A 13,009-nucleotide genomic window follows, 5' to 3' on the forward strand; every position below is an offset into this window, starting at 1 on the left:
CACCGACCTCCACAAGTTTCTACACAGGGCCCCGCACACCTCTGCTCAGGAAACTACTGCAACAGCTGCCGAGCATAAACTCACGTTCGCGGACGCCGTTCAGATGGCCAATGCCGACACTGCGCCCAGACTATTAAGACGACACCAAGGAGAGAATGTAAGCTTGCTCAGGAATCTCGAACCCAGCGCATCACGGAACCGGCGGCACGAGTCAATGAGGAGACGCAGACAGAAACAGCTGCACGCCTCTCAGCATCTGCAACATTCAGCGCACAAATCACCCTCGAGGCAAAGCTCGAGCGTCGCATCACTCAACTTGAACAACGCATAGTGGAGCACGTGCAAAGGACCATAGACCGGGCCATTGAGACATCTGTCCGGACCCGGAACGACTCCTGCTCTCCAGCACGAGCCCATTCGGGGCGTCCACCACACAACCTGCTCCGACCGCCTCTACGGTAACCTCATCAATTGCTATTAACGGCCAACATGGCTCAGCGTTCCAATAGCGCACTCGCCAGCGGGCACCCATGCACCCTTTGGCTACAGTCGTGCAATGGAATTGTCGAACACTTCGAAGAAAAAAGGCCGACCTAGTAGCACAATTTTATTGTGGCGGCACCACACAGGGATCATCCATACTCGCACTTCAAGAAGTAAATGACCCAGTACTCGAACTCCCGGGTTACGAGGGATACCCGTCTCATAGCGATCCCGCGGGCAGACCACATCTGTGGCTCTATACGTCTTAAGAATGCTCGACCACGTCCAGTTGGATACCGAACCCTGGAATACCAGCACCAGTACCAGGGTATGGTGTAGGGTCAAATTGACGACTGACCACACCGTTTTAATTTTTTCCCTATACTCACGCCCGGGGTACAGCCGCACTAAAGGGCAAAAGCCTCTTGTTGACTTTGGTTTTATACAACACTTCCATGGGCTCTACCCTCGCGATCAAAAAATCCTATGTGGAGACTTCAGTGCAAGGCACACAGTATGGGGTTACGACAAATGCAGTCCTAGGGGGCGCGAAGTAATGGCTGATGTCCGAAACTACCACCTCAGTTTGATCAACACCCTCGATGACCACACACGGATTTGGAAATCTATTCATCACGCGGACACGACCCCTGATCTGACTTGGGCATCGCACCCGCGCAGTGTCACATGGCACCTTCACGAAGACCTGATGGGTAGCGATATTTTCCCTATAGTGATCAGGATAAAAATCCGCCGCACTCTGGGATACGCGCTAGGTGCACGCACAGCCGAGAGACCAGCGTTTTTGACGCACTGAGACCAATACCGCCAGCTGCTGGAGGAGACATATTTCAGCGGCGATATCGCACACCTACCTGGACAAATATTAGACACCAAGCAACAAGCCACCCGTGGAATACAACTCCCCATGATCATCTGGACCCAGACAAGTGTCTTCTAGCGTCCTGGAATAGCAGGCTGCACCTATTGGCCAAGTATCGAAAATCTGGGCGCAGACACTCTATTAAACGCAAGTTGAGGATCACGCAACAGACAATACAGGACTACACCACCACCCTTGCCTCTGAGAAATGGATGACTCTCTGTGAAGGCTTTCAGGGGAATACGTCTACACCCCGAGTTTGGAGTATACTACGGCCCTTTCTCGGACAAACCAAGACCTACAATGTGGCCAGACGGGTTGCCCTTAAAGACGCAATAATCCCACAAGAGCTAGCCGAACGCGCCGCCTTTGAATTCTTTCCCCACGCTTCTCAACCCATCGCTACCACCTCTGAAAGGGACGACCCCGTGGAGGACTTTGAATCCTACAATCAGCCATTCACCTTTTTTTAAGCTGAATCACGCTCTTAACGCTGCCAACGCCTACAGTGCACCTGAAGCAGATCAAATCACCACGACACAACTCAGAAACCTCCCAGATACCTACAAACAAACTCTGTTGGAGGAAATCAACAGGTTCTGGGGAAAAGGCAAGCATCCACCCACATGGCGTTTCTCTCTGGTGGAACCCATTCCCAAACCGGGGAAACCGCCACATAACCTGGCCTACCTTCAACCTATATCACTGACATCCTATGAAAAACGATGGAGAGGATGACTAATATGCGCCTCACATTCTACTTGGAAAATAATGGCATTCTCGCCACAACGTAAATAGGGTTCAGAGCGGGGTTGTCCACGCAGCTCTTTCAACTTTAGGAAGCACTCCTCGACCCGCACTCTGCACAGCCGAGAACTGTCGTTGGGGTGGATATCAAAACGGCATTTGACGGGGTCCCGCACCACACAATCATTTCCCAAGTCAGAACTGCCAGCCTAAAAGGGCGACTATATACCTTTATTGGCCGCGTTTCTGGAAGGTCGCTGTTTTCAAGTGCAGGTAGACCAAGCCACTAGTCTAACGCACCCCAACAAAGGGGGGGGGGGGGGGGGGGGTACCGCAGGGGTCAGTTATCTCACTGTCTCTTTTCAACTTGACAATGCACACCCTCTTACACCGTCTTGAAACAGTGCCTGAACTACGTCATACAATATATATGCCAATGACATCACGGTTTGGGTAACAGACGGGTCCATCGGCCAGTAGAAAGACACTCCAATATGCCCTAAACGTTATCTACCTTTTTGCAACCGAAGTTGGCCTCAGCACATCTCCGGAGAAGACTGAATACTTAGTCATACACGGCGGCCGTAGTACTCCCTCCAAGAAAGCCGAGAAGAACATGTACAGCCTCTCTCCAAGACCACCCCATCACCAGGAAATCTACCATTCGCATCCTGGGCATGTACCTCGACGAAAATTGCACAGCCAACTCATGGTTCCAATGAACGACAGGGTCAGTAAAAAAGATCCTACACGTCCTTCGACGAATCTCCCGACAGTTCTCTCGTAGGAAAGCCGTCCTGATTCGGCAAATTCAGACAGGGATCCTACTGACACCGCAACTCTTACAGCGGTTTCGCGGGAACGACGAGGCGGGATCTTCCACAGCCTCTGGCATCTGCAAGAACTGCAACTTTAAAGACCGACGACCAGTTCGCGCTTTCCATTTTTGCCTCGCCTCATCCTCTCCCCCCTTTAACCCTGTACCCCGTTGCCTGTTTCCTCCTCCCCCATGGTGAGGAGGATCTTCTGCCTTGGAGAATATCGAGTCTGGTCGTCGGCCTTTAAGGCAGACCTCGTCCATCTCATGTGGTCTTGCCATTTGTATGATCCACGACAACGGGCTTCGGACCTCATCACAAACGCCCCAGTACCCGCATTTCTGAACGCCTGGGCATGCCCAGGCACCACCATACCTCCATATCCCCCGAGCATGTTTTGGAGCTCTGGAAGGCATTACTCAACTTCATAAGGGACCCAACTGCGCCTTCAGTGGTGAACCGGCTCCTTCCGGCTGCAGGAGGACACGGCCTCCCCCTCCCTCGTCGATGAAGGCCCTGAAGTCATGAAGTATTGCCCTCCTTCTCTCCTATTCTTTACTACCCGCTCCCTAATCCCTTATCCTCCTTCTAACTGACCTCCGCAGCGCGCTTCACGCAATATGAGGTCAATAAATGTGTTTTCAATCAATTCGGGAAAGGCTCATTCGCTTCACTAGAAGTGCTCGTTTGGGGAGCTCTTCCCGGACAGATTGCCTTATGCGCAGTGGCTTCACTGGGAAGGGGGGGGGGGGGGGGGGAGACCGCCCAGGGTGCTGCTGACCCTAGAGACGCCACTGCCCGTGCGTCCAGACTATCGCGAGGGCAAAAAAGCAAACGCACTACTTTGCTCCCGGGTGCACACCACATTGTACGTTTCTGCGAGAAAGAAAGAGAAGAAACCATCCTCCTTCGCCGTTCCCGACGACGACGACGACGACGACTAAAGCATCGGCAGGTTCATTTTTTTGTGCTACGTTAGCCACATGTCCAATATCAACATGGTTTAACTTTCAAAAGGATTTTAAGGAGCGCCTGTCGCATGTGATAGTCTGATAGATACAACGAGGTAGAGGTCTTCAGAGCGATAAACTGGCAGCTGAAAGTGACCCCCAATTGGCTGCCGCCATGTTGCACATTTTTGACCACTAGACACGTGACCTTATAGTTTTACGTCTAAATTTAAACGAAGTACTGTGCACAAATAATTGCTTATTGATCTTTAATAACAGTACCGACGAGATAAGTTATGATTCGTTTGTTTTAAGTAAAAATATGTGGTTTTACGACAAAAACTCGGGCAGCTTCGCAATGCCTCCGCTAGATGCTGTATTTTTGGTTTTTATCGGAGCTAGACACTGATCTCCGCAGCTAACAGTATTGAAAAAAAATAGTTTATCATGTTTTTTACAGCGATCGCAATACAAATATCGGCTCAGTTTTGCGTAAAAGCCTCAGGATTTGGTACGCTCACGTGTCTAGTGGTCAAAATAGTACAACATGGCGGCAGCAAAGTGGGGGTCTTTCTCCTGGTGAACGGAATACCAATTTATCGCTCTAAGCCCCACTCCTCGTTGGATAGACACTACTCGCGTATCAAGAAGCACCCGAATCGCAGCGGACGCAAGCTGACGACGCATCTCAGTGTCGACAGCAGCACCGCCGCTTCATCCTGACCGGCTGCTCCCTCTCTCGCGCGCCGGTGCATGACACTAAATACTTTACTAGGGAGAATACATTCCACTCCTCAAATATACAATAGCCTCGGCGCGGACAGGTTTTCTGGGTTTGGCAAGAGCCACCTATCGTCGGGGAGGTCTCGGCTATCGGGCGGTAAATGATGATGATGATGATGATGATGGTGGTGGTTCTTGATTTTGAGGCTGGCGTTTTCCTTCAAAGGCAGTGCCCGGTGGGCGCGCCGCTGGCCGTTCGATTGTGTGTCTTTTTATCTATCTTATTTTATTTATACATATATACACGCATAAATAAAGAACACAACGACGACGACGTTGAGAGGATAACCACTGGGCGACGGCGGTGCCTCAATCTAATGGCGAATTCGGGTGGTCAATCGCCGGCGAGCTCACGCCGGCGGCACAGGCAACGAAAACCGCGCCAGCGGCGCACCACGTGACCCTCTCCACCTGAACACAAAGCGCCTGCAACTGGCGTTTTTGTCTGCCTGGGTCGCGCGTGAACTTCGTTAACTTCTTCCACGATTATTTTAGGATACAATAGGCACGCTCTAGACATCAGCAACATATATTCGGACTCTGAGATGTGGGTAAACAAATTGTAATATATCTTGTTTAGATTCTCGAGGAACTGTTGCCATCTTACAAGGATCCTAGAAGGCTCACCAGCGTCGCCATTTTATATTCCATTTTCTTGTTATTACCTTTTTGCTGGAATCCTCAGCATTTTGATTTGACCCAGCCCTCTAAAATAGTAATGCGCGTTCAAGTGTCGAGCTGCACCACCATCAATACATTTTTTACAGCGGTGTAATAACACGCTGTGTCCCATAGGAAACTGATCTTGCGGAAGCTTCCTTTAAAATATTTTATCATTATCTCCGTTGTTTTTGCTGTCTTTCTCGGACCACAGAGGGGTGTCTGTCTCAATGGCTTCGTTTTCTACTCGAACACGCTCTCAGCGACCATTGTTTCGTTTGGTTCCCTTTCCCGATTCGGATATGACGATACCGGATACAGTCTGGCAGACAAGCTGCCCGACCTCTTGGAGCTCGGGCAAAAATTGTGCCGGTAAATTGCCAGCACACGCCTGAGAACTGCCACCCGAACGGCGCGCACTCGCCAGCCTTTGACCACGCGAACACCCTTGGCGGAGATATGGCAAAATATTTTGCCGGGAAATGACCACGCGAATTCGCCATAAAGCGGGTTTCACATGCAGCGATTTTGGCCCTTACCGCTCATTCACACTGGAAGCGGATCCGCGTTCGCAAAGCGGTTGCGAACGCGGTTGTATAAAGATTCAGTACAATTGCACGCGCACCCGATGACATCAAGTGCGCGTGCAATTGCACTGGATCTTTATACAACCGCGTTCGCAACCGCTTTGCGAACGCGGATCCGCTTCCAGTGTGAATGAGCGGTAAAGCGGCGCGATTTCTGCCGTCGCGGCGCTCGTGCCGCAGAATTGCTGGTGCTGGCCAGAGCGCCGCGACGACAGAAATCGCGCCGCTCTAGGGCCAAAACCGCTGCATGTGAACTAGGCTTCAAGCGTGGTTCACATGCAGCGGTTTTGGCCCTACAGCGGCGCGATTTCTGCCGTCGCGGCACTCTGTCCAGCACCAGCGGTTGAGCGGCACGAGAGCATCGACGGCAGAAATCGCGCCGCTCTAGGGCCAAAATTGCTGCATGTGAAACACGAAGCGTGTTTTATATGCAGCGATTTTGGCCTGTCTAATGCAAATGAGCGGATTCCCCCTAGTAAAGTCTTTGCTGACTCCTTTCCTTCTAGCCGCCGTAGCAGCACTGAAATGAGTGGCCCTTGAAAACGAATGGCGGCGGAGCACCCGCTCTTGGCACGTGTCTTGCGCGTTTCCACAACAATGGTTTGCGGTACTTGTAAGCGTGAATGTTATCGAGGGACTTTAGTGTAGCGAGCGCCACCGAGCGCACGCGCCACAAAAAGGCGCCAGACATCCCAGGAAGGTTGTCAACTGACTTTAATCTAGGAACGTTGCATTTCAGTACTGCGCCGCCATTTACTTCCAATTGTCGCACGAGGTGCATACCTCGTCATTGGCGAATTTGATGATGCCGCTTGCAAGCCACATAAACGCATCAAGGGGCTTTAGCATGTGAATACTCGGTTTGACCTAGGGACACGCGGAACACGAGGTCACGTGGCACAGTATTATCGCTGGATTGGCTGCATAGACAATCCAATGATAAGCCGTGGTTGGCCGCGCTCACTCTACATTTAATAGTGAAAGCGAGTCGCGCGGCGGCGAAAGATTGCACGTGGTCACGGATGAGGGCACCACCACGTCATACATCCGTCACCTATCATTTGTCCTGTGTTTTGTGTGGTTGAGCAGACAGAAATTACACACAGATAATTCTCCGGCAAATCTGATCTCGACGGTGTCAAGCAAAGGACTCGTGCTGCGAGTCGCCGTCTGTGCAAGCTCATGAAAGCAGCAACAACGACAAATGGCTTGGGACATTTGGTGCTGGTGTCGCCATCTCGTCGAACCCATTGAAGATAAATCTAGCGAAAACTGTCCTGTCAATTTATTTACACAAATACAACAACATTTAGTCTTCCCCCAGGGTCTTAAAATTAAGTTAAAAGACACCTCTAGTCAATTTTACCATACGTTCTGTCACCTTTATCCTATAAAAAATTTTTATTTGTAAAAATGCCGCAAAATGCGCTTAAAACAGTCAAAATGGTCATATTTCTGGTTTTCATTAAGAATCTTTAGCTTACTCAGCTAGGAATATAAAGGCTGTGCGACCTCATCACTTTTTCATAATGAACTTCCAAAAGAATCAGGACCCCCGTGCATCCCTGAAACTCAGGTTTGTGTAGCGAAATTGTCTCAATGAGTGACGAGCGGGTGCATCATCCTTAAGGTTTTGAGAGTGAAGATTTTCCCCAAGTTTCAGCGGGCTCTATTCCGAATGTTCTGGATTCGTAAATTTCGGAAAACAAGTGCAGCTCTATACACAGCATATTGTAAGCGGCTACGCAGTATCACAATGTCAGACTGTGTACGAGATGGCCAACGCCCTGCATCATCGTAAACTGGCCGAGACAGGCCCATCTGGGGCAACGTCCGTCAGGAAATTGTGGAAGCATAAAAAAAACAAAAAAGAGTAGAAAATCTAAACTGAGGATATCTGCATTGGAACCCTAATTTTAAATACCTCGAGTTTCTAGGATAAACCCGAATTGTAATTGATTTGAACTTTGAACGCACCTTTGTTTCTAAACAACTGGGATCTATAAAGTTTTTTTTTTTGCTTTACCTTAGACCAAGCACAAGCGGCTTGATCTAAGGTAGAGTTGACCGGTTTGAACCTTTTCCTGTTTGGTGGCACCAGTAACCGAGCCGATATTTCCCATGCATATCTGAACCGAAACCGAACCGGAATAAAATACGATCCTACTGAAGCGCAACCCGAACCAAACCGGAATGATGACCGGTTCGACACCCAAATTGTAGGGCCACTGACACCCCAAAATTATTATTTTTTGATTCCTTCCTACGACTGCATATTAATCTTAGACATCGTTTTTATTACTTAAAGCTTGGAAACTGCGATCAAAAATAAATAAATAAAAATAGGAAAAAGTTTTGCTGGGGTCAGTAATATAGATGGCGAAATGGTGCACTCCTTGTTTTTTTTGTTGTTTTTTTTTGGAAGCTTTCGCGCTTCGCGCGCACCATGTCTCCTTCCTCTGCTTGCAGACGACTTGTCACTTTTCAGTTCGAGTTTGTTCGTTGCTTTTCAACCAGTGCTTAGCCGATTTAAACCGCTTCAAGAAGTTAAAGCGGAAACTTTGATCTTCAAGGGCGATGTTGCGTGGGTGCTGCGTGAGGTACTTCTCCAGTCCACTACAAAATACGAAAGTTCCGTAAATTGAGGCTACGTGCCTCCGTACTACCACTTTAGGTCCCCGATTTTCTTTTTATATACTTTGAAATTAACCGCAAAGTGCATTTAAAATCGTTATAAAAAGTATATTTGATAAATGTCATTAGTAATCGTTACAGACACGCGGCTTACGAAACCTCTAAATTTCTAATAATACATTCGCCATCTACGTCATGTGTATTTGTCCTTGTATTCTTTATTTACCTCTGGAGAGTCAGGTTGCCACAAAGGGCCGCAGGCCCATAGGCGTAGGTTTGTGATGCCTTACAAAGGGATACTAGATGCATACATACAGGGATGGGCAGTATTTCAAATACAAGTATTTGAAATACGTATTTCAAATACTTTGTGTATTTTGCATTTGTATTTAATTACGAATTGGGTAATGTATTTGACGTGTGTATTTAAATACTAAAACGTGGGTATTTCAAATACAATTGTAATTAAATACAATTTTGTGGGCGAAAATACATCCCTCAAATTTATTGTCACTGTCCAGAGCAGGAAGAAAACTACGTTCTGCACCGAATGCAGTGTCTCTCAATCAAGCACAAGCGTTCAGTGGCTTTGTGATTACGGTGCCAGTCCAGGGCAAGAATAGTGACGAAATCGACGTTCACAGGCAGACTGGCTAAATAAGTGCCTGTGACAACTTGTGATGCTTTCCAGCCTGATTTCCATACATATTTTTCCCTGGAACATTCTAAATGCGCGGGTCGTCCAGATTTTCGTAACTGGTGCGAGTTGCAACAATAAAAAATTCCCTAGCTAGTGCTGCGCGTCTTGGTCGTTCCGGTTCTTTGTTGGTCTATACCAAAATTCAATCGACAAAAAAAGCTGCTTGAAGCTCTGTACTTTTTTCACCTATTACGTCCAAGCTGACTACATTTTTTTTTTATTATATTTATATTACGTTACTAGAGCCTCGCACACTAACTCCCGAGTGTGCGATGCAAAATTAAAATGAGATACCCGGAAACCCGTTGCAGGTGCCCTGAAGTCGCTGACGCAAATTTTGAGGAATGTATTTGGAAAAGTATTTGGAGGAGACCAAATACATTTGGTTGTATTTGTATCTTGTACTTTGTTGGAAATGTATTTAGATTTGTAATTCAATACATTTTTGACGATGTAAATTGTATTTGTATTTCGATACATATTTGCATGTATTTCCCATCCCTGCATCCATACATATCATTGTGCAGTCGCGGACGATATAAAAAAGCCCGGATGCCCGCGTGGCTCCGCGCGCGCCCAAGCTTCCATCTTAACAAGTTACGTGAGGTTTTTACCCAGTTATTTTGCTATTTCGAGTTTTGCTGAAAACAGGTGAATTCGGAGGATTTTCTTTTTCTCACTGCGATGGTTACAAGCAAGTACGAAACACGCTTCCATATTGCAAGCCTGTGAACGAAAATTTGGGGCCTTGAACTTATATTGTTAGAGTTAAATGAATTGAAACTTCATTGCGATTCACGTCAGCCTGCAGAACCAAAAGGTGAGTCTGCCTTTGCTTTGATACACTCTAAGAAAAAGGGGAGCGCGACTTAGTCCCCGAGGGGAGCAAGTGCGTTGCCACAACCATTAGTCCCCGAGGGGACTAACGGGAAGGAGAGTAACAGTTGCGCCCCTCCATTAGTCTCTCGCACTAGCACCGTTGGGACTAACTGCTACACCGTTTCAATTGCACCTCGAGGACGAACTGTTAGGCCCTTGCATTTGGTGTCCTGGGACCAACTGTTACACCGTTTCAATTGAACCCTGAGGACGAACTGTTAGGCCCTTGCACTTGGACCCCTGGAACTAACTGTTACACCGTTTCAAATGAACCCCGAGGACCAACTTTTAGGCCCTTTCAATTGGACCCCTGGGTCTAAACGTTGCGTCCTTGGATTTAGACCCCTGGGACTAAAGGTTTATCCTTTACATTGGGTCCCGAGCCACAAATCTCCGAAACGGAATTGTGCAGTTCAGGTTAAACGTAGCTTTACTGCCTCGTAGATACACATTGCATTCAAGGATGACTGAAGTCGAAGTTCCTGAGCGGTAGAATCCGCGATAAGGCCAAATTCCGAAGAGTGCACTTGCGTCGACGATGGCTTGAACACTGGGACGTCTGTCCAAACTGGTCGTGGTCCAAGTACCGTTTATTGGGACACCGGCAGCTTCTTGCCTGTTTGCGAGGAATTTAGATTATTAGCAACAGGGGCAGCGTGAAATACCCGATCGCTTGACGAAAGTATGAGATATAACACACACATAATAAAATAACAAATAGGCTACAAAAGTGCTACAATGTTTCACACCTAACATGCTATCTGTTGACAGCAGACCGGCGCAATATCATATTTTTAGTAGACCGTTCGCTGCGAATTACAAACCCAGCGTGTGCGTGCTCAAACTATGCTTCAAAGTGACGGAGCGAGCTCCCGCCATCAACGCGAAAGTCTGTTAAATCAAATAAATGTCTCCATTAAAGCCGGTTCTCACACGCAGCGAAGCGCTGAAGCATCGCTGCTCACGTGTCATGAGCTGCTTTTCGACTGCCATGAGCAACAGTTTTGACGGTGCGATACAAAGCTGGTGAAAGCTCCCGTCAGCACGCGCTTAGCGCTATCAGCGCTATGCTAGTAGCTCTGTGCTGCATGTCTGACCAGGCCTTTCTTGTAAAGCGATCCTGCCAGGGTCTGCACAACACAAAAAATAAGCCATCGGTAGAACTGGCGTTTTGCTCGATACGATTGAATATCATTTGTCTGGGCTGCATAACAAAATAAGCAACCATGGTGCCAAAAAGAATAGAGCATGGCGCGCGCTTTGGAAGCTAGAGAACGCGCTCAAAATAAAACAATTTCTGAAGCCGCAGTTAATGAATACTAGTATACCATAAACAGAAGTACTTCGAGATACCTTAATCGAGTTTCCTTGTCTCGTGACTCCAGAACATATCAAGTGCAGTGTTGCAGCACAGCGGATCCCGCAACCGGATCCCGCAATAATCGGAGACGACACCGGGAGAAAAAACGGCGACCAGGGGGGCTATGTTGCACGTTTTGGACTCCCAGGAGACTAGGGAGAAGGAAGTGACGTCAGTGTGAATAAACGTATCTTAGCAGCACCACGTAACGCGTCATCAGTGACTCCACCAATCAACATCCAAAGAGCGTTGTTGACGTCACTTCCTTCTCCCTAGTCTCCTGGGGGTCTAAAACGTGCAACATATCCCCCCAGCTTCTAAGTTCTGACGAAGGCTGTACTAAAAACAAGTTCTTTTCAAACAAAGGCCCTTCCCATTTTTCCGACGGACCCTCTCTGCCCCATCTGCCCAAACCCCCGCGTGAGCGAGGAGCTCAAGAAAGAATGCGGGGTTGGGGGTTGGTGGGAGGGGGAAGGGCGCGCACATGAAAAATCTTTTTCCCCCTCCCACTACACACAACTCACGGACACACCAATGCCCCAAGGACGGGAGAAGGTCGAAGGTCGCCATTTTCAACACGCCGGTCAAGTGACATGCAAGCAAACACTTTTTGTTTTCTTTCTCTCTTCCTCTCTCTCTTTTCAATTTTCTCGGAAGCCTTTTTTTTTTTTTTTTAGTTTGCATTTGTTTTGTATTATCAGGCTGTTGCCATGGACGACGTTCCGGGCGCGGTTCGTTGTTCATCTGGAATGTTATCTGAAACAGCGACGACGATCGTATGAAGGCGTCTAAATACTGCCCCTGATTGTGCTTTTTTAAGTCGAACGTGCCGTGCATCAAGTGTGTCCTTGCGGATATTGAGTTCGACATTGGACTACCAAGAAAGGTTGGTTATGGGGAGACGCAGAGACGAGGCTCGACTTGTTCTCAGTAACTCAGTTTTAGCCATCGAAGTGACCATTTATTCTGACTGCGACACTCCGGTGTTGAAAGCGCGGCTTCTACAAACTCCTAAGTTTCATTTAAGAGAAAAAAAGTGTTAGTATTTGGAGGTGTTGCGTTTGGATAAATGCTCATTTTTTGCGCGAAGGCAAATTACGTGAATGGGACTTGTGAAATGTCAACAGATCATTTTTGTCGAGATAGTTGGGTGAAGTAGAGTCAACTCATTCGTTAACTCGCATTCGCAGACCGCGCGAAGCTCTACCATGTAATGTCTGAACGTTCGTGGCACATTAAACAAATTCGCCAGTTTCGTCCGAGTTTTGTCAACACTTTCAGCCATGCTGGACTGAGTCTCGCCGATCCTCAAGACAAGGGAAATATCATTCGTCCTCCTGGCGAACATTCCGTTTGCCTTCGGGGACTAATCATACAGGTGCACCCTGTCTGAGGGAGGCTAATGGATCCTTCTGCCCACGCACGCCTATCGGTTGGTCCCAGTCGAGCGCAGTTAGTCCCCAGCATTTGCGCACGGTACCGAGCTTGAAAAAGAGATGCTTCCCTCCTCCATGCAGCGCTCCAT

This window comes from Ixodes scapularis, unplaced genomic scaffold (assembly GCF_016920785.2).
Source record: "Ixodes scapularis isolate PalLabHiFi unplaced genomic scaffold, ASM1692078v2 PGA_scaffold9__187_contigs__length_104089568, whole genome shotgun sequence".
NCBI lineage: Eukaryota > Metazoa > Arthropoda > Arachnida > Ixodida > Ixodidae > Ixodes > Ixodes scapularis.